General features: G+C 42.1%; 1 long non-coding RNA gene across 1 annotated transcript; it reads right to left on the bottom strand.

Annotated features, from left to right (window-relative positions):
• Window positions 1–240: 240 nt before the first annotated feature.
• On the bottom strand, window positions 241–13,160 carry LOC116584337. Its single transcript, XR_004283165.1, has 6 exons — window positions 13,061–13,160; window positions 12,232–12,319; window positions 11,829–11,970; window positions 8,826–8,875; window positions 7,251–7,303; window positions 241–3,544 (listed from the first exon to the last, which is right to left on the bottom strand). It is a non-coding gene; the product is annotated as an uncharacterized LOC116584337 (long non-coding RNA).
• Between the last annotated feature and the right edge of the window lie 10,235 nt (window positions 13,161–23,395).

Raw genomic sequence — 23,395 nt, 5'->3', positions numbered from 1 at the left:
GAGATCCTGTGGCATCATCGAGGAGACAAACTGAGTGTTAGTGTTCATCACTTTGTTGTAAGTCCTTGCAAAACTGATAACTTTTATTGTATGTAGACAACTCCACATTGGAGTAAAATATTAACATGCCATCCTATTATCTCATTGTCAAATAAGAAAAAAGAAACACTAACGTCTTTCAAAAATAGAAGCTAAGAGAGCCCCTTTTAGAACAAATCACCAAAAGAATCAGAACTTTGGTTTTTAATAGATGTATTCATGATGAAGTTACAGGAGCACTCACCTTCTTAGGGCAATACATATACATACAAACACATAGCTTTTCCTGAGCATTCCAGTCATGGTCATTGGAGGCCACTGCATTTGTCACTTGCACATGGAGAGAAAGTCAAAGAATGGCTTAGGTCATAGCTCTGATGGAAAAAAAAAAAAAAAAAAACCAAGGAGGCACCTTTTTATGAGAGTTTGTACCCAGGTCCCTTCTCTTTACAGAAATGGTGTTTCTCCATTGGGCAATTCTGTGGGCTTGTCTCTGTGGGGTCCTCACCATGCCGATCTGTTGGCAGGTCCTACTGCCAGCTGTGACTTGTGGGTCTAAGATAACTTGACAGTCGGACCCATACCCTTAGGGTACCTGGCAGCTCAGGTATCCTAGATAACAGAATACATGTGTTACCTTTCAGCAATTATAGAATACTGGTTAAGTGCAAGGACTCTGGTATTAGCTAGACCAGGTTTAAATTTCCTTTTTGCCATTTACCAGCTGTTAAGTTACTGTTATCAAATTGTGTAACTGCTCCAAACTTCTGTTTTCTTATTAGCATAGCTAGGAAAATAATGTTATCAATAATGTCTACTCATAGAGCCACTGTGAATTCAAGAAGATAATGTGTTTATGTTTTAGGCACAGAGCTTGGCACATATTAAGTCTTCAATCAAGAATGACTATTATTTTTATCTGGCTTATTTTCACAATTATGTGTGTGTTGGGTGTGTGCGTGTGCACGTGTGACACACACGCACATGCAGACTCCCATTATCTTTATTGATTTAATAACCTAAAATCATTTTCTCGCTCATTATTATAATAGCAATCATTATTGCAATTACTGTTTGTTCATGACACCTCACATTATTATAATTATTATTTTTATCCTACTCTCACAAATGTCATCAATAACTACCAGCCATTAGTTGTCATTAATAATTACCAACTCCATGACATCCCACCCCACTGTTCAGGATAAATGAGTTTGTTTTATGAGTACTAAGGGCCAGCCATTAAGTGAAGGATTTGTCTCCATTAAGCCAAAGAAATCCTCAGAATGTTCAAGGTGAGTTTGTTTTCTTCTCTGAATTTAGCACAATAACTGACTAAATGTAATGTCTAACCTAAAACATCTGAAAAGACCATATTCTGAAGGAAATATTTCAAGGCTATGAGATATGTGTGAAATCATCTGCACTAGTCAGAAACTTAGTATCTAATTTTGTGTGAGACAATGTTCTGGAAGAAATAACGCAGGTAGTTAGTTAGCTGGTTAGTTAGTTTGTTTTAAAGTCACATGAAGTATCAGCTCTCTTTCGTAAACTTTCTATAGTGAACACATAAGTGTATGGATATGTAAGCTCACTTTCAGTTTTTCTCAAATTATTTTATTTGCTTGGATTTTATGAAAATTAAATACAGCATATGAAATAGAAGCCAGACCATGGGGCTCCAGCCTCCAAGAAAATAAAGTGCAGTGAGAGGTGGCTTCACTTAAGCCATGAAAGGATGAGTGTTTCTGAGTGACAAATGAAATGGAGAATGACCAGCATTCCATTTTGGGTTCTTGACCTTTTGTATCCTTCCTCCATGTGGAACATGCTGCTTACTTTTGCCTCCAGGGTGAAGAGAGCCTGGAAATCAGGAGGTCTTGGAAGGCATGCAGGGTAGGCCAACTACCTTCTCTCACCTCCTCTTTGAGGGGCTACCTGTCAGCATAGCCATTCCCATGTGAACCAAGATATTTCAGCAAATCCCTGAAATTATCTTCTACTCATGCAATTAATATACTTTTGTTCTCTTAAAAGTCAGCCTGCAGACTTCTCAAGTTCACCCACCAAGTTGAACTCAGGTTGGCATCTCCAGCACTTCTCATGGGAGCTGTTGTGCACATGGTGCCCTCTAAAGATTCCTGAATAAAAAGGTGGGGATGTGGGTGGGGAGGGGCAGAAAATGAGCAGGACTGGAGGGGAACAAAAACAGGATCTGAGCTCTTTCTGCCCTACAAAAGAGGCTCAAGTCACCCTCGGATCAACACTACCTTTTCGTATTTTAATTTCTGTGTGGTAGAGAGGTTTTAGTTGAACCCTATGAGCTTCCATCTTTGTTGGTCAAAAATGTATGATAATAGATCGACAATTTAAGTTTCAACCTCAAAATAAGCAAAAGGGGTAAGAGCTCTTATTTGAGATGCGGAGAGGTGAATTTGACTTCTGACCATCGCTAGAACCTGTGTGACACTGGACAAGTTACTTCCCATTTCCCAGCTTCCATTCCTTTGCCGAAATGGGGAGGCTAACCCTCGCTTCGTTGTAAAGATTGAAATAAGGTAATACATGTTGACCTCTTAGCTAGTACGTTCTCCAGACGTCTGGAACACTCAGACCCTGTTCCTTTGTATCTGCCTCTATTTTCCTAAGTGTAGACACTGGCTGTCTTTCCTCAGTCAGCCGGCCGTGCTGCAGTGTACTTTCTGCTCGATGCTAGTTATTATACTGTTTGCCATTTTAAAACAAGATTGAAATAGGAGCTTAAAAACAAGGCACTCAGTTGGGTTTTTTTCCTATTAAAATCAGAAATTTCAATGCATGTGGAAAGCATTTTTTTGTATTTAATTATTCAAACTAATGGGTTTTATTGTAATGAGATTTTTAAAAAACCATTATGATGGGCAAAGGGCTGAAGCTTAAAATATTTTCATTTACAGATAGGTTCTGCTTTAATGAAATCCACTATGTAAAAATCTAAACTTAGGTAAATTGGAAGCTTTATCTACATTTATATTGTGTACATTACAAAAGAGGTATTCTGCCTTACAAAAGCATTTATTGCAGTGTTCCTTTCAATAGCGAGATCCCTATGCTGCACTTAGAATACGACTTGAATTATTACCATGTTATTTACACACAGATGTTTCGTGTAAAGCAAGGTTCACCTGAGGAGAGCATTGGGTTGCAGGAGGAATGGGTCTGAATTTCGTAAGCAGTCAGAGAAGAGGGATTGAGAGAAGAGATTTTGAGTGACATCCTCTGCAGAAGGTAAGAAAGGTTCAGCATTAGACTTCTAGGGTTCCTATCTAATCTTGATGTGAAGACACCTGTCAAATGCGCCATTATATCTCTTTAGCTTAAACGGAGTGGTGTTGAGTGATTAAAGTAATGGAACACGAATCAGGAGACATGTTTTCTGCTTCTGTCTCTTCCAGGTTCAGAGTAGCTACTCTTGACATGTTCACTCCGAGGCCAGGTTCCCATTTAGAAAGCAATTATTTCCATCCTGGGGGGGATGCAGTAAAATTTGTTAATGTTTCTAATCACCTTGTGATCTGGCCTTTTTGCCCTCCCAGCTTGGGAACCAAGAGCCAGAACACCCTCTTCACCCACCCTTTGCCTTTACCTTGAAAAATAAAAGATGTGGTTATAAAAGCCAAATCAACAGTTACAGAATTAAGAAACCAAGAAAGAAAAAAAAAAGTGTCTTCCTAACTATACATAAAAACTTTCTAGAACAGCTTTATTAAATAAAAATTTAAATGGACAGCAAACTGTTGCTAACGCTATTGTATAAGCTATTTTACTCAAAAGAATGTGTTAAATCCATCTCAGCATAGCAGGGCCAGTTTGTATAGTTAATGAAAATGCAGAAATATTCTCATTCTATAGAAGTACACAAATACTGAATATATGTCTCATAACTGATAGAGGTTTAAAAGTGGAGTTTTAATGATTTTAGAGTTATGGTCTTTGAAAGTAAATACTAGTTGTAGAATTATAATAGAATCGGATCCTTGGATACAATCGTTTAAAAATACAACTGTTTTGCTTATCTGTTAAGAGAAAGGGAACTATCTTTAAAAGAAAACAAGGAGGGATGTGCTACGCATGTAACTGAAGGGAAAAGGAAGACACCAACATTATGAATTAAAGCTAAAGTTTAATTATAGAAGTTATCCCCCTTCCTTTTGCTACCAAAAAGAGAATCTATTCATTTATACCTACTTTCAAAATTTAATATGAAACCAGTGTCTCCAGGACCTGAAACCATGCCTGGAACACAGTATCACTTAATAAATGAGTGAATGATTAAGTAGTCACCCAATAAATGAATGAATGCATAGGATGGGTGTAGTCTATTATAAAGGTAGGATGTGGATTTATAGACCAGGCCCTATTCATAGATCCATTCCCACTGGCAGTTCACACTAGTGGCTGGTTAGCAGAGGGCCAGGACTCAGTCACTGTAGCCCAGCTGGGGACAGCCGCCCATGAGTTAGAGAATTCCTGAGAAGATACTGGTTATAGTAGGATTTCAAGGCCCCAGGAGAATGGTGGCAAAGCAGCTAGAGGAAGGAGCTGAGCACAAGGTCACAGCCAGGCTAGAAACCAGCAAGCCTTGATCCAAGTTCTGATGCTTGAAGTCAGGATCTGAGGTGGACACTTGGACCAGGTTGAACCTGAAGAGGAAGACCATAGTTCCTAGCTATGTTTACATTAAGGCTGAAACTTGGCAGTGCCCTGGAGTTAGCCTGTTTACAGCTTTCTTGGTGGTGAAAGAAACAGGAAAGGCTTTAAAATCTATGATCCACTAACATCTCATAAGGTGCTACAGATTTATATATCCGTAAAGCAACAATTAGGAGCAAGGATTATTTGAATTAAGGCTCCCTCTAAGCATCCCATTAATACGGATCCCAGAAATAATCTAGAATAGATATCTTGATTTTTTCTTTAATGAAGAAATCTTTCTCCCTCTGTATCAGGAAGGCATGAAAGAGATGGCACCCTGAAGCTAGGTAATTAGAAGAGAGTTTAATAAAGCAACTATTTACAAAGTGGGGGCTGGATTTAGGAAACCAGCAGGGAGATTGCAGTGCCCAGAATATCAATAGTGGGGAGCCCTTTTGCCCTCAAGCATGAAGGATGGTGCTTGGAGAGGGTTCCCTGCTGGTCTTCAAAGAGAGATGCCTGGAGGGGGAGCTGGGGAAATAAATACCCTCATCTGTTTTTCTCCTGCCACATCTCTCATTAGCTGAAACCAACCAAAAGCCTGAGGACACGAAGGTCTGCGTGTAGGGCAGGGGAGGGTGGTGGGGGGTAGAGAGTAGACCTGAAGGGACAACTAGAAGATAATCAGCACACCTTCACTGGGAAATTAATTCATATTAATGATACCTCAAAGATGCTGCAGAAAATATAAGAATATTCATTTGGGGGAATTGGTGAAATCAGCTCTATTGGACTCTTCAGCATATTGGTGATATATTTCATAAAAGCCCCTAATCTTCAAGTAGCTTTGCTTAGACTGAGAACTTCCTAAGGGCAGGAACTATTCTTTATTCTATATCCTTAACAACTACCACCATTTCTGGTATGTAATAGGTGTTCAGTAGCCACTGGTTGAGTGAGTGAATAAGTTTGTGAATTAAATATATTCTGGTTTATATAATTTTCTCATCAAAAGAAGCTCTGTCCAAAAAGAAAAACAATCACAGAAAGCCTCTTTGATCTTCATGCCTGATGATTCAAAGTTCTTCCTAAAATATAGCATTGGCTGTTCCCACCATCTAAGAGGATTACACTAAGCATGAGGAATATTTCTTTGATGACTGAGAAGCTAGCAACACTCAGGGCTGTCATTCTAATCTGTAGGTGTCAGCAACAGAGCTGACTTTTGAGACACTCAAAGTTTTTAAACACAAATAAATAAGCACGTGGGAATTACCCTACTAGATCAGACTGGTGTTTAGGCTGCCAAGGATTCTCTGTTAGGGCTAAAAGCTCTACATTCTTCCTTAAGCATAAACTCTGATTAATTCAGGAATGGACTAGTTAGGTTCCAGTGAGTAGAGATTTTACTTCTTTATCTAGAAAATATTTTTTTTCTGCCACTGTCGTATTTTGACTTCTCTTCTGGTATTTTTCCAATTTCCCCAAATGATTTACTATTTTTATTAAATGAAGTCTCTGGACTTTCTGTTTTCTATTGTCATTCAAAAGATGGTTTTACTCTCTTTTTCCTTAAATATTTATTTATTTATTTTAGAGAGAGAGAGAGAGAAAGAGAGGCAAGTATGTGCAAGAGAAGAGGGAGGGGCAGAGGGACAGGGAGAGAGAGAATCTCAAGCAGACCCCATGCTGAGCATGGAGCCAAGTGCAGGGCTGGATCTCCTGTCCCTGAAATCGTGACCCAAGCTGAAACCAAAAGTTAGAGGCTTAACCAACTGAGCCACTCAGGCACCCCAGTTTTATTCTCTTATGTCAGCCTAATAGGGGTTAGGTAGTCTTATCTTATTTCTTCTTTCAACTAGGCGAAATAATCGCAATTCTCTCTCAAATGTTCTGTATAATCTACATTCCCTAGTAATGTTATCAGTTGGATTGACAAACTCCTCCAAACCTCTCATAATCTTGAAAGAAAGTAAGGGCCATTGATTTGCCCCCCTTTGGTGTCTTGGGGACAGTCTGATTGAGAGTCTGTCCCAGGTACAGAATGGTCAGAGAACACGACTTCCATACCCTAAAAAGAGGGTTATAATTCAACATGAGTGGATTTTTCCTGAATAATTGTGTTTATCTCTAGAACAATTTCTGGCCATGATCTCTGGTCATTTCCAATGGTCCAGACCACTTGTCCCTTCAGAAATCTGACTCTCAACATCAGTTCTAGTCCGTTTCCAAAGTAACAAACTATCACAGACACATGGAAACTCCCAGCCTTACAGGACTCTTTTAGTGTCCACCTCCAGAGCTTCCTAAAATGAAATTCTCCTCCTGTTCCTTACACTAGACTTTGAAGTCACTCTTTTCTCTCTCCTGCCCCAGGAGAGAGCCTTTTTAAACCCAAAGACTGACCAGATCTCTCTTTAGCCTTCTTTGTAGAACTGAGTGCCACAGCCCTGTAGTTTGTCTTTTATATCCCTTCCTTCCTTCTTCCCATCCCCAACCTCCTCTCCCATCAAGCCCAAACCATTTTCGTGGCTTACCCTTAAACACCCTGCACATTCTCGGATTCCTTCCTTCGTTTAGTCCTTACTTCCTGAAGAATGGCAGAGTAAGAAGATAAAGTTTATTTTTAAAATAAAATTTAAGTTACATCATATACATGTATGAATCTGTATGAATGTATATGAGATTTCACATACAAGCAAAATATAAAATTCATAAAATAGATAAGCAAAAAAATAAGAATTGTAAAGTAAAAATCACCTTTAATCCTATCACTGAGATAGCCATTGTTTCCATTTTGACATGCGTTATTACTAACAGTCTTTTGGCAAAAACCCGTTATGTACATGTTTTGTGACAAAATGCGACAATACTATTCATAACTTTCTTTTTATCTCTGCTAAATAATACATTATGGATATTTTTCATGTTATTAATCTTTTACATCATTTGAAATGACCGCATAATATTCCATCTCATCAATGTTCATAATTTATTCAACAAATGTCTTCTTGTTTCCGATTTTTGTCTCATTATTGATGCTCTCTTGGCTACATTTATGCCTAAATATTTGCACATACCAATATAAAGAAATAATTCTGAGTGTAATTACTAGATCAAGGAGCACACCAAAAATGAAGGATTGTGTTACAAATCAGCCACATGGCTGAGGTCTGGAATCTGATCTGCTGAAAATATTGAGACCTTGAGGTAAGAGGAAAAAGAAGAAGAAAATGAGTCTGAAAAGAATAGGAAGGACATGATTAGTAAGGGAGACAAATAAGAGAGTGAATGCTTAGTTTGTAAACAAAAACATCTGGAGGAATGGGGTCCATATGATACCTCAGGAACCGTTTTAGTCTCCTCCCTGACTTCACTGGACACCTCAGCGCTTCTCCCTGTATAGCTTGGCATGCTTCCTCAGTGAAGTATTTCTTAGCTCAAAATCAGATTGCAAGATCATGGTATTGGTAGTTTAAAAAAAAGGATTAAATAAAAGGAAGTTGGAAGGCCAGCATTGCTGAGTTCATATAGTATGGCAAATTTTCCCCAGCACATCAAAACTGCAGTAGAAAAAAAAAAAAAAAAAAAAAAAAAATGCAGTAGAATATATAACCCCACCCATCCTTATGACTTTTGAAATAAAAGATGTGAAATGACTGTTGTGACATGTTTGTCTCTTTTGTGACCAGTCCAGTAAGGGTGTTGTCCCAGTTGTCTCAATCTCTGATTGCAATAGAACATTGGAATAAATCGAACAGGCTGATTCCCCTTTCAGGAGGGCTCTGTAATATAACTGGGCTTCTGGGAGGATTTTGAGATTGTATCCAATGAAGCCGTTTTAAGCATGACTTGACGAAATTAATAATAAAAATTATCCGATGCCTTGGGCAGCCGTGGAATATGCCCTCAGTTCTGGACTTCCAACCAGGATAACCATGGATGCCAGAGAAAACATAAAACCCACCAAGCAAAGAAGAAAAAGAGAGATGGCAAGAAGGAAAGAAAGAGCCGAAGCATAAGAAGGCAAGAAAAGAAAGAAGTACAAATGGAGAGAAAGTAGAGAAACTGGTTCGTTGCCGACAACAGCACGAGAATAATGATTTGCTAACCATGTTCTGAAGACTTCTGTACCAGGGGTCTTGAAAGACTGCATTCTCTTCTCTGGAAAGAAAAAAAAAAAAAAGCTTATTTAATTATTATGTCAGCTTGCATGGCATTGGCCCTTGATACACACACACACACACACGTGTGCATGCTACTTAAATAGTCTCCCAGGAACAAAACAGAGTGAATGTCAGAGTCCTTAATGGGTTCGTCTGTGATAAGCCAAACATAGAACCTCATGGGAATACACTTCTAGGAAAACCTTTCTTGGGTGCTTCGAACGCAGCTCAAGTGTGGGATCTTCGATGTCCCTTCTTCTTGAATGGCTTCTTTAGCATGGACCTCTGCAGAAATGTAAGCCCCTTGCTCAGCGCTGTCACCAGCAGGGAGAGATCCCACAGCTGACAGCAGTGACTGGCAGGAGCCGGGGAAAGTATGATAATATTCTAAGTTGTCTTTAGTCTTATTTTTATTTAGGCTAATTTGCATGACTGGTTTATGCCAAACAGGGATATTTTTCTTTCTCCTTGGAATAGCTTCATGTTAAAATACCACTCTTTTCAAAAATGCCCCAATATGACTGTGATGAATAATAAGACAGATGGAAAATAGGAAGGGTGGTGCAAGTTCAAAATGCTTTACACTTGGCAGAATAAATTAGCCTTGCAGATCCCCAGCAGCCGTCTACTCCACTGGTCTGAGGACACCTTCCACTCCAGCCTGTGGAGATGCAGGGGCCAGAGAGGATCTCAGCTCCCACGGGAGTCCCATCAAACTCTACTGGCTCCCTCCACGGGGCCTTTGCAAAGGCCATGTGGCTGCCGATGGTCCCCAGCCCAGTGTGAAATGTTCCAAGGAGGGGGCAAGCCCAGGGAAAGCGTCCAGGCCATGGGGCTTTGCTACCTGCAGAACTCAGCACAAATCATCAGCCATTTTCCAGGAGTACCCAAAATCCAACGTGGTGTGGGTTTCTAGAAAATGGAGGATTGCAAGTTCTTTATCCCTTTCTGAGCAGACAAAAGCAGGAAGCAACCACCAGCAAAATATTTGACTAAATCAGATTCACGGCTTTGTGTTGCTAGGAACAGGGGTGTGTGTCTGTTTGATCCCCATGATGGCAGCTGCCATCCTGATGGATTCCAGGATTGCTCCCCCAGCTATAATATATTTCTCTCTCTCCTTCCTCTACTGAGACCTAGCCCACCCTCCAAGGCCCTTGTGAAATGTCAGCCACTCTCCGAGGAGGCCTCTCCCATGTAGATACCCCCTTTCTGTACCAGTTCTTCTCTCCACTCAACAATTTAGAGATTAATAATGTAGCAACAGGAGAGAGATTAAAAAGCCATCTGGTGAGCAGCCCCTGACACAGCTTAAAATACCTACAAAAACAGAAAGAGATGAGAGCTCCCAGTAAAAGCCAGGACTTGGGCTCAGACAATTCTGCATTGTTTCCCGACCTACTACTTACTAGCTGTGTAGTTTGGGGAGTGGTTATTTAACCTCTTCATGCTTGCGTTCTGGGAATAATGCTAATACCTACCTCCGAGGGTCTTAGGGATGGATTGATTGTAATTATGAACCGTGTAGGTGGCATGAACAGTAGCTATTACAATGACTGCCCTGTAGTGGGATAGGCTACCTAGTGCCGTGCTCCTCAGGGTTGGTCCCTGACTTACTGACCGATGAACCAAATTGAAAATGCATTGGGTGGTCTACTCGCATCTTCCTGTTGCCATCAGCAGAAGCCTGTGAAGGGGCAGAGACTCCCTCTTCCTGACCTGCAGTCTTTCCTGAGTGCCAAGAGCTCACAGGGCTCTCTTTCGTTCATTCATTCATTTATTCACTGAACAAATATTTAGTGAGTGCCTAGTAAGTACTGAGCGCTCCTCTAGGAGGCGGACACAGCTAAGAACAAAGCTAAGAAATCCCTGCTTTCATGGAATTTATAGAGAAACCAGAAATAGAAGTAAAACCCGTGGTAAGCTAGACACTCAGTGATGGCTCGTGAAGTGGTTCTGACCCTTGGGGAGAGGAGCGTCTAACCCACAGAGGGTGGTGACTTCCCTCTCAGCCAGCATCTTGCTGGGGAAGAGAAGTAGCATGGATGGTACTAAAGCCTTGCAGCTCTGAGGGGCTGGAGGGGCTCAGCCTGACACCCCTGGTAGCCATGGTTCCTTCTTCCCTTTACCTGTCCCTTCCCCAGCGGTGGCCCAGAAAGCATCTGTTAAGAAAAGTACCTCATGGGGCGCCTGGGTGGCTCAGTGGGTTAAGCCGCTGCCTTCGGCTCAGGTCATGATCTCAGGGTCCTGGGATCGAGTCCCGCATCGGGCTCTGTGCTCAGCAGGGAGCCTGCTTTCTCCTCTCTCTTTCTCTGCCTGCCTCTCTGCCTACTTGTGATCTCTCTCTGTCGAATAAATAAATAAAATCTTTAAAAAAAAAAGTACCTCATGTTGTTTTTATTTATTAGTTTTATCTTCAGTGTAAGGGGCCTGTGGGCATATTGAGGACAGAGTCCAGTCCTTATCCTTACACTGTACACAGTCATTTTCTCAGGGCTCAGTGATAATAATGCCAGCAAGCACTGGCTGAGTGCTCCCCACACACTCCCATTCCAAGCACATCACAGGCCTCGACTCCTATAACCCTCGCTCCACTCAGTGAGTCGGTGTTCTCATTAACGCCAGAAGAGGCGATGGAGACACAGAGAGATTAAATATCTTGCCTGCAGTCACTCAGCTGGTCAATAGTAGGTTAGCCTTAAAGGGACTGTTCTGGGCTGACTTGTGTCCCCCACCCCCCAAAGTCCTATGTTGGAAGTCCCAGCCCCCACTACGTCAGAATAGGATATTTGGACATAGGATCTTTACAAGAGTAATGAAGTGAAATGAGGTTGTGAAGGTAGGGTCCTAATTCAATATGATGGATGTATTTGTAAGAGGAGAGACTTGGACATAGACACGTATGGAGGGAAGCCCACGTGAAGACATAGCAGGAGGGTGTCCACCTACCAGCCAAGGAGAGAGGCATGAGGAGGAATCAACTCCGCCAACACCCTGATCTCAGACTTCTGGTCCTCAGGATTATGACAGATAAACTGATGTTGCATAAGTCACCCAGGCTGTGGTCCTTTGTCACCACAGCCCTAGCAAACTAGCACAGGTATGTAGTGAGTATCAAAGAAAGATCTAGAGACCCTGTGCTCCACTTCTGTGGCCACGCAATCTGGCCCTGCCATATCTCTCCTGTGTTCAACATGAGGAGGCAACATCTCCAGCCCCCTGGGCACCTGGCATCCTGCAGCTCGAGATGCCTGTGGTCTCCTCAGGGCTGAGCACACCCCTCATAAACAGAGGCTTTCATCCTCACCACCCCAGAACTGTGATTCACTGGCGAATACCCAGCTCAACTTACGGAGCAAGACTTTTTCCTTCGCCAACTCATTGGCTCATTCAACCAGTGGTTCCTGATGCCTGCTGCATCCCAGGCACTGTTTCAGGACCTGGAAAAATAACAGTAACCAGAATCCCATTACGGTCTCCGGGACCATAACAGTAATCATATAAATAAATGCAAATTTCCTCTTCATCAAGGAATCCTACTAATAAAATCAAAATAGCCGGCGTGGTAAGAACTAAAAATGAAGAGCTCTCCAGTGCCATGGCAACAGCTGATAGGGGGAATCGACCTTAAGAGAGGTCAGCAAAGCCTTGGGCCTTGAGAGAAGCACAGGGTGATGGAGCTGACCAAGCACAGAGGGGAAGGACCGGGATTACAGGTGGAGGATATAGCCAGAGCAACGATTTACAGAAAAGGACTAAACACACACCGCTTCTCAGATGCTTGCGGGGTGCAGGGCTAAGAGTTATGGAAAAGGGGGAGAAGCAAGGAGGAAAGGCGAAGAGATAGAAAAGAGGGGAAGTAGAAAGGAAGAAGAAAACTAACGTGAATTGAAACCTGGTATATACCCTGCAATGTGCTAGGTATCTTCCCATAATTCAGCTCATCTTTTCAACCCTAAGAGATCCAGCTTTCTGGGACTAGGGTGAGGCAGGAGGCATACCCTTGCCAGCCCCTCAGAGCATCGCCTCCTGCAGGTTTACACCACTGGTGCCTCCCACTAGCCAAGCCCTGGGGCTCCACCACACTTGGGGTCCCCCTCACCATGGCCCAGTCACCCCGGTGGCCTGGGACACCTGCACAGTGCTGCTGGGGGCTGAGCTCCCTCTCAGGAGAACTGTACCTGAGCCATGTACTCCCGAAGCTTGCACAACCCAGCGGGCCCCTGCACAGTCCTTGCAGCCCAAGGACCACGGTCTGTGCCTTCCACCGCCTGTGCAGCCTCTCTCAGGACTTTGAAGAAAGCCTCCCCTCAACCCTGGGGAGGGTTGTCCAGGACAGCAGGAGGTCAGGAATCAGAGGAATGTGAAGGGGTGTGCCGGAGGATTTGCATTCTCCGGCAAAGTCCAAGATAGCAGAAAGTGTTTATAGCCCAAAACCAAGACCAGGAACATAAGCAGAGAGATAAACTGGGCTATTTTAAATTGCTGCCCAAGAAGTGCTTTCGTGCTATGTATAAACCAGTGGAAAAAGAGAAAAGCAAGTGCTGCGGCTCAGATCAAAAATATTTTAACATACATTTACATGTCACTTTCCAAATGCATAGCAGCACTTAGGTAGAAGGAATTTCTTTATTTTCTAGAATTCACCATTGAGTTTAGCTCAATGCACTTCCCTTCCTCCTTTACTAATGAATGCAAGTAACAGCTAAATGAATTCTCCTAACATGATATCCCCTTGTCCTTTCCCTAGGTAGGCATCTGTATTGGAGTCCACAAGAGAACTTTGTTTTACAGTTGTTGCTGGGAAAAAATTTGTTTCCTTCTCAGTAATAAGAATTGCAGAACTCACGAGCTTTCCCCCTTTTACCATGGCTACTGGGAAACTCAGAGTCGTGCTTAAGGTTCAACTGTTGCAACTATATTGGCCCTTATGCTTGTAAGTACTATTCCATTTGGTCCTGATTTTCTTTCCTATTTGTAGTTATAGCTTCATTGCCCATATTTTTGTTACAAACTGCTGTGCATTCTTTGGGAAAAGAGAGTATAAACAAAAATCAAACAAGTTATATTATCTGTCCCTGAAAGTAGCTTCTCAAATTACAAATTTCTAAATAACCCCTGTCCTTGGTCATCGCTTTCATAGCCGTGGCCATTCCGATATGACAGAGACATTGTCTTAGACCCTCTAGCCCCCACAGGAAAGAGCTTGAGTTCAGAATGTATACTTTTTCCATTGCTACATTTTAAAGAGTTTAGCAGTTTAAAACAAGCAACATTTATTATCTCACAGTTTCTGTGAGTCAGGAATGTGGGAGTAGCAAAGCCGGGTGGTTCTGGATTAAAGTTCTTCATGAGATTTTGGATCATGATGTTGCCCGGGGTAGCTGCAGTCATCCGAAGGCTTGACTGAAGCTGTAGGGTCGGCTTCTCGGAAAGCTTCCCCATCCTCCAACCTTGCCATACAAGTGATCCCAGAGAGAGCAAGGACTAAGCCACAGTGCTTGTTACCAGTCTTGGGAGGCACCCAACATTACTTCCATTACATTCTATTCATTTGAAGAGAGTCACTAAGCACAGATCACACTCGAGGGGAGGGGAATAAGCTCCACCTTTTGACAGGAGGATTATCAAAGAATTTGGGACATATTTTTAAAACACTGTTCAGACTATATAAAGCTGCTTTCTTCCTTTCTTTTCTTTCTTTCTTTTTTTTTTTTTAAGTGCATAGAGCAAAGGCACAGCTTGGTATTCAATGTGCCGTTACCTAGATGCAAACTAGGGCAGAAAAAAGGATGAGAAAGAAAATGCCTTTCTCCACTGATAGTCTGCCAGTAAACATCCAGCAACTGCAGGCTTTCACGAAGTTCCAAACACGGGCATATGTGGGGGAGAGAACATGACCACAAAAAGAGGGGGCAAAGAGAGAGAAGGATGAAAATTTCAAAGGGAAAGAAAGGGAACTATGTTCCTAGCTAATCTTAAAAGTCGGCCCCATTTGAAACCATAACAGAAGACTAAAAGCAAGGTGGCAAGGTCTAATGCATCTAAAAATTACTCTCATCTTTTTTCAAGCCTTCTAGTTAGACCCTAGGTGAGAAAAATGAGTGGTGACTCAGAAAGCAAGGTTGATAAGAGCTGGAGGTGATGAGGATACCCGGGAGCAGGGAGTAGAAGAAAGTGCCAATCACAATCTTGTTATAGATCGATGTTGCCAGGAAAAATTTAGTCACTCCAGCGGGCCAGGGGCTGGGTGCCTGGTATATTCCCCTGCTGGCTGCCTGCTATATCCCCTTGCTGTTCCAGATCCATGTTGCAGGGAGACTTAGCTTCTCATGAACCTGAAGATTGCCCCACCACAGTGTAAAGGGCAACAGGAAAATACGGATGCTTTCTACTGCATCTTAACCTGCTTGCCTTTGAGAGTGAACATCCTAGTGCTAAGGTTGAGTCGCAAGACAGTTGGATTTTTCCTCTCCTTAAAGTCATCCTTGCTCTGGCAAGATTGCCATAAAATACACCAATACACACCAACTAAGTAACCAGCTCTGTGAGGTGTATAACATTCTCATCATGTGGGAATTAACGAGCCTAAAATATGGGCAGCCAACTTAGAGCTTTTTTCTTTATTAAGAGACCCAGATGCCTAAAGATATTAAGTTTGTTCATTCAGTAGCATTTAACAGTACACCCCTTACCCTGACCCCCTGTTCCCACCCCATCATGTCCACCTTCTGACCCAGTAGAGAACACCTCCCTGACTTCCTGAGACTGAGTTCAGTGCCCTCCCATGGACATGCACAGGAGCCCTGCGCATAGTAAATGCCTGTTGTTTTATTTTTATCTGACAGTGGTTCTATTTCTACGTTAGATGTGAGCTCTAGATGGAAGAGATTCAAAATTAGTTACTCCTGTGCTGAGCCCGAGATGGTGCTGATGTAGGTGCTTTACTTTGGGAAGGGATCCCAGCCAGGAATAGGGACGGAATATGGGGAAGGAAGAGAAACCAACACAAGGGTGTATTCTGGAAGTGGTCACCACTGGTCTCCAAGCGATCACCAAGGGTGAGCATGGATAGATGCTTTCCCACCTCTCACTGGTGAAGAATTGCAGTAAATCCCTCACCATTCCCAGTTCCCTGGGCGGTGCCTCAGTGCAGAGCTCTCTGGCAGGCAGTGAACACATGTGTGGGTGAAGCCCGGCGCATCAGAGATGTGGTGCTGTCGGGAAGCGGTTTTTATAGCAATGGCTCATTTAACAGGTGGCCAAAGGAGACAAGAGACGAGAGGTCACCAGACATTGACCAGACAGAAGAAATGGATAATTCAGAGCCCATCGCAGTAATCTCCAAAAGGTGCTAGGGACTTGAATTCACACCATGTCTGTGGGGACAGAGAGAAGGAAGGGGGTGAGCAGAACTATTTTGGAGGGAGAACTGGTATACCTTGCACACTCGTTGTGAGTGAAGGGAGACCAGGGCAGCAAGATTGAGGGTGCCTCCCTAGGTTCTGACCTGGCTTCCTAGGCAGAGGGTAAAACTGAGAACAGAGGAGGAGGAAAAGGGTGGGCACTGAGAAGCCCGGGGGTGGGGGGTGTTAATAGTTATGGAGGACCTTGGAGTGGCTAGAGACCAAGGCTTAAGGAGAGAGAATAAAAAGGGCCAACAAGGGCCCAGCTGAAGTGAGAGGCTGTGAATTCCATGTTTTGTTGGCCCCAACCTGCGTGATGCTAATGGTATCTGTAGGCTGAGACGGGACGTAGGGAGAAGTAATGTGGATAGCAGATCCCATCCAACCTTGGGATTTTGCTGGATGGGTCTGGAAGAATAAGGCAACAGAGGAATTGAAAATATGCTAAGAGCATGAGAAATAGTAGGCCATATCATATATTTTATAGCAGGTTCTAGATGATTTTGGCCACTTTTTCTTATGTTCCAGATTCTTAAATTAATACCTGTAATATGGTGATTTCTCTTTTCTGTGACCTGAAAAAGAAAAGTGTAGGTGTTATTTAGAATTTATGGCCTGATTTCTTTTTTTTTTTCTTTTTACTGGCGTTGGCCAGAAGCTCCTAGCAGCCTTCCCAGGCAGCTGAAATGAGCTCCTGGTGACTCCCCCATAAGGGCCAAGGTAGTGCACATTTATTTACAAGGCACATCTGACTTGGCTTCCTACCACTGGTACTGAAGCATCTTGGGAAAAGCTAGGAGAGCTTTGAGTGGTCTCTCCCTAACTCTGGGTTCCATTGGCATACATCTGCTCCTCAGCCATGTTTATTTCTCATTTCTCATTTTCTGAATTTCTTCCCCCCCCCACCCCCACCCCACTCCCGCCTCCTGCCTCTTCTCTATCTCTGCCTCATTCCAGTCCCTGGTGCTGTAGGGCAACAAGAAAATAACTCGAATCCTCCCCAGCATGCTCTCAAGGGTCATGTCCTTGAGTCCTGCCCCTGGTTTTGCAGTGCTTTCCTGAAGAGAATGGAGACCCTGGGGCAAGGCTGGCTCTCTCCCCCACTACAGGGTGTATCCCCTTTTGGGTTGGAAGCCACTGCTGTTCTTCCCCTCCTGAAGTCACACGATGGGGGATGGGGCCTTAAAGCCTACTCGGCTGAAAGCTCCAGGGCTTTTGTTTTCTTTGGTTCTTTTGTTAGGGTCTTCTCTGTCTCTGTGAACATTATTCCATCTAGAATGAGTTTTCAAACTCTTGACATTTGCTTTAAAGGTAAGTCTGCTTTGAACACTGGTGGAAATTTCAATCATATTCCTATTCATAGTCAAGGAGTGAGTGGGAACTAAAAATACCACATTTTGGATTTTTTTTTTTTTCTCCTGAAGCCCTGAACAGAAAGACAGCAAGCCCTCCAAGGGAGGTGGTCTGGCTCCCCTGTCCCGTGACCCCCCACTGTCTCAGCATGGGCTCTGGGACGCCCCGGCTCTCCCACGAAAGCGCCCACGAGTTTTCAAGGCCGTTTTTCTAAACATGTAAAATGAAGTTCCCTAAATACATTACAAATTTAACAGGCAAGACAGTTTGGCTATGGAAAAACCTCAGAACAGTCAGGATGTTCGAAGTATTAAAAGCCAAATTAGCTGACAAGTATCATCTCCACTCTGTGCCGCCTGACATCAAGCAGTTCTAAAAGTTATTAGCAAGACGTGGCGGCCGGAGAGAGCTACGTGCTGCTTTCAAGCCCACGTTCATTATTCATTGGCTGGTTCTGCCCGTGCCCTTACGGGGCCATTAGAGTCTCTAGGCGTGAACAAGCCAGGCAAGTGCAGGGTTGGAAAATATTTTACTTGAAAGGCAATTCTAGCATAGACACTGATTTACCATTGATGGCTTCTCGTGAGTCAGTCTTTCTAAAAGAGGAAAGTTTCCTTTAAAAAAAAAAAAAAAAAGAAGAAGAAAGAAAAGAAAAGAAAACCTCCAAAATCTGTCAACTTCTTTTTCACCAGATCTGTCTTTTGGAGTAGGATTTAAATTAAGACAAGATGACTCACTCTGCCAATGCCTCATTAAAATAGAGATATCTTAAGAAAGCCAGAAGTTTGGACGTTAAGAGGTTGGACACAAATTGTTCTTCCATTTCTGGAGTTCTGCTCTCCCAGAGATAAAGACATCTGGCGAAGTTCTTATCTCTTGCCCAACAGGGTCGGGGTGCCCCCTTAGCAGTGTGGGCACACGTTCTGACTGACAGGCGGAGGTAACAGCCCGTGGCCAAGGTAATCACCATTTGGTAGGACCATACCAAAGCTAATTATTAAACTTAATTAACAGGAAGCTTAATTAACTTATTAGCCATCCAACAGTGGAGAAACTGCTAAAGGTCACTAAGGGACCGGTCAGTTCTCAGCTGTTTTATTTTAGGTTAAGGGCAACGCAAGAAAATATTTACCAGTGAAACAGAACAAAAGGAAAAATTGCTACAGATCAGAGGCACCATGGTAACACTCCATTCTGAATGCTGAGCTGCGGCCAGAAGACAAGCGATAATGATAACAATTTCTGGTAAATTGTATTAGATAACACTTGTCACAGATACACAAGCAACTGAGCCATTGTCTCCCTACTATGAACTTATCTATTCCTTTCATTTAAAATCCAAGGGGAAGAAACTCATCCACATGAAAACAAGTTGCGTTTTGGATAAATTGCCTAGGAGTTTTTGCCGATGCTGAACATGTGAGCCTGGTGAAATGCAAGTGGGCGATAGCAGTAGGCACTCAAGAAATGGTAATTACCCACTCTCCCTATCTGCCCATCCCCACTCAGACCTGTCTTTATGATTAGGCTCATCCTTACTTTCTGGCCAGAAAATATTAATGGGACATAATACGGAAATACCTACTGTAACTTACTGTCTGTTCAATGTTGGGTAAATCCATCCAAATCCATGGAGCTTATGGAGGAAAGAACATGGGTTTGCGGGCCAGACTGACACAGATTCAACACCTGGCCCCGCCACTTATTAGGTGTCACTCAGGCAGGTCCCTCGGCCCTTGGGGACTGCCCATGCAGCATGGTTGTATGGAATAAAGGTACTAACGCTAAATGGCCCAACAGTGTTGAACATTGAATAGATCCATAAATCATGGGATTGTGTTGAGTCAGCCATTTAAGGGACAAAGAGCAGGGGGCCTATTTATTCGTTAATTCTTTTATTTATATATGATTGTGGAGCATGTTCTATGTTACACATCCTGAAGGACCTCCAAGGTTATCTGGATCACCCTGGGGCTCTGGAGAAGACTAAACTAGTCTTACACCTGTGGACCATGGGGAAGGATTTGAGCCATTCCACTCTGCCCGGGGTCTTATTCCACTGAAGCTGTCCTAAGGTTACCACACAGAAGTAGTTTTCCAACTTTTTGGTCTCGGTACCCCTTAACACTTTTAAAAAATCACTGAGAACTCTGTATTAGCTTTCTTGTTTCTGCTGTAGCAAATTACCACAAACTTATGGCTTAAAACAATGAAATCATATCACCTAACACTTTGAAAGTCAGAAGGGCTAAAGTTAATGTCAATGGGGCTGATTCCTGCTGGAGGCTTTGAGGAGAGTCTCTTTCTGCATTTTTTGCAGCTTCTTGAGGCCACCTGTATTTATTGACTCCTGATCTGATGCCCCACATCTCTAATCTCTGCTTCTGTCATCACATCTCCCACTGCTCCCTCTGATTACCTGCCTCTTATAAGGACCTGTGTGATTACATCAGCTCCATCCAGATAATCCAGGATAACCTTCATCTCAGATCTTTAATTGTATCTATAAAGTTCTCCTTGCCACATAAAGTACCATTCAGAGGTTCTGGGAATTAGGATGTGGAAAATTTTAGTAGGCCACTATTCAGCATACCATAGATCTCCAAGAATTTTTGTTTATGTAAATTATATCTATCAATGTCTGCCATGGTGGAAATTAAAGCAAAGGTTTAGACAGCATTTATTTATTAATTCACTAAAAAAGAATAGCAAACCCATTAGAGGTTAATGTAAATAATTTATTTTAATGAAAAATAATTGTATTTTCCAGAACAGAAGGTAAAGGCAGTAAGAATGGCATTATATCACATGTTTACAAATCCCTTTAATGTCCACATTAATACAAGACAGTTGTTTTAATATTTTGTGGTTGAAATCTATAAGGAAAATCTAGCCTCATACAGATATGTAGTTGGAAAAGGAAGATACATTTTAATAGATTGTCATGAAATCGTGAATATTCTTCTTTGATACTATACTAAAACTCAACAAGTGGTGATTTCTTTTTTTTTTTTTCAAAGAAGATTTTATTTATTCATTTGAGATGGGGAGAGGAAGAGAAAGAGCACACGAGCAGGCAGAGGGAGAAGCAGACTCCCTGATGAGCAGAGAGCCCACCTATGTGGGGCTCAATTCCAGGACACTGGGATCATGACCTGAGCTGAAGGCAGACGCTGAACCCATTGAGCCACCCAGGTGCCCCTCAACAAGTGGCAATTTCTAAAGGTTAGTTGCAATATGGAATCTGAAAACATACCCATGAATTTTTCATACCCTGTTATGGTAAACACATTGGTCTACTTCAAATCCATTTTGATTGACTCTTTTGCCAGTGCATGATTTTATAACATTGTATTAAAATACAGGTCATTGGAAAATACTGATTCATTAAGTTATGCAGATCTTCTACCTATTGACACATTTCATTATATAAAAATTTAAAATCACAGTCATTAATATCACTACAAGTGTATCAGAAAAGTCTTTAAGAATTAGAAAGTTATCAACAAGTTTTCCAAAATTCTAACTTTCCTCATTTTTGCTGGAAAACTCAAATGTTATCTTTGGCGGCTAATACTGTCTGTTCATTCCCTCAAAGTGACAGTCTCACTTAGTTTATTTTTGAGACAATGTCTGCCTAATACTCAAGTCCAAACAACCATAGTTAGTAAGCTCTTCTTTCAGACAAAAATGATGATCTGTGGGGGAAACAAGTAGCTAGTTAGCTTACAACTCAAATGATTACAAACTGTTTTTCCTCAAAACAATCATCATAATTTAGTATGCCACGTGAGGGTTTTATGCTTACTTCTCATCTTGTCATGAAGTGTATTAAAAAGGTATGCACTCAGAAGTTGAGAATTAATAAAATTAATTTGTATCGCTTAATCAAGAACATTCTTAAATGGAATTGGCTTTGGTTTTATAATGGTTTTTAACATTTGTTTCTTTTACTGTGATTTTCTGGCAATTTGGTGCCACTGCCTGATTTGTGCTAAGGAATCAATTTGCAAAATTCATGACAAATGTCAAGATAAGACAAAGGCAAATATCTTAGTATTATTATAAAAACAGTTTTGACCTCAACAGATTCCTTGAATGATCTCATTTAATCCAAGAGTTGTGTTTGCTATCAGGAGCTGCCTCTGTGATTTCTAACAATTAAGCGTTCCAGATCATTCCAGATCATGTTCACTATCTCTTGCAGTACTGGCTTTGTATGGCAGCAGTTTTCAAAGTGTGGTCTGTAGACCCCTGGGGATCCCCAAGACTAATCAAATAGACAAAGCCACAGAGGATTTTTCAAATTAAACAATCATTCAAGGGGTATGTGCCAACAACACTGGTAGTTTCTGTTGATTCTGTCTTGTCCTTAAGTCTTTGGGCCAGCTTTTATTTTCACTATTAAGGCAACTCCAACAAGATTTGGAACTCGAGTTGGCTGGAGGGCAGAAAATGTTCAGATCCTTCTTGCAACTACTTCTTAAATAGGAATAACCTACACAATGCAATCCATCTTGGAGACATTCTGGTTTGCATCCTCAGAATCACACTGTGTCTCATGCCAGAAGGCCTTGCTAACTCTGATTGCTAAGGAGATAAAAATAGATCATTAAATAGCAGAGAAAACCAGAATGAATTCTAAAAATAAATACTAATTAGATACACTTTTTAAAAATAAATTCTTAGTACCTTATCTTCCCCTTCAATGTTAATTAATGACCTTAGTACCTATTATTAATAAGTCCTTTTTACCAGTGTTGGTAACTTGATAATTCATAAGACACTTTCAGATACATTATCTCATGTGATTCTTGCCATAAATCTCAAAGGAACATCCATTTTAGAGATTAGAAAAAACAAAACAAAACAAAAACAAAGAAACAACGACAACAACAAAACCAGGCTCAGAGAAGCTGATTTACTCAAGTACTCTCTACTAGTTTTCTATTGTTGTATAATCAATTACCTTAAAGTTTTCAGCTTAAGACAGCACAAACCCATTATATCAAAGTGTCTGTGCATTAGGAGTCTAGGCACAAGTACGCTGGCCTGCTACTCTGAAATCAAGGTGTGGGCAGTCTCATGCGACACTCCGGGTGCTCTTCCAAGCTTACATGGGGGCTTAAAGAACTCAGTTCCTTGCAATTTTAGAGCTGAAGTTCCTATTTTCTTGTTGACTATTAATCAGAGGTCATCCATAACTTCTAGGGACCTTCAGTGGGTCCTAGACACCTGGCCCTCTTACAATTATGGCAACATCTTTCTTCAAACCCAGCAGGAGATCTCTTTCCATGGGCTACGATGGAGTATCATATAATATAATGTAACAAGAGTGCCTACCTCAGCACCCTTGCCACTGAATATAACATTTCCAAGGGGGCCATTATCTCCCCGTATACTCAGGTTCTACACACAAGGGGATCATACAAGGTGTGTACACTAGGGGACAGGAATCTTGGAGGCCATCTTAGAATTCTGCCCTCCATCCATCCACAGATCAGTTACAAGGATTAGAATTCAGAACCATGTGATCCAACAGTATTCCATGTAAGCGAGAGATGGGGTGTCAGGAGCCTTGAGCTCCTACACACCTGTCTTTTGTCACACCCATTTCCCCTGTAGAACTTCTCTTCAAATTCAGTGAGGCCTCCCCATTCCGCATAGAGGACATGGTTGAAATATATTTAGCAAGACCAAGATTGAGCAACTTGATCTTGTTTGGAACCAGTCTGATATAGGTCAGGAAGGTATCCT

The sequence above is a fragment of the Mustela erminea genome, chromosome 2 (assembly GCF_009829155.1).
Source record: "Mustela erminea isolate mMusErm1 chromosome 2, mMusErm1.Pri, whole genome shotgun sequence".
NCBI classification, from domain to species: domain Eukaryota; kingdom Metazoa; phylum Chordata; class Mammalia; order Carnivora; family Mustelidae; genus Mustela; species Mustela erminea.
This window is presented reverse-complemented; position numbering and strand designations above follow the sequence as displayed.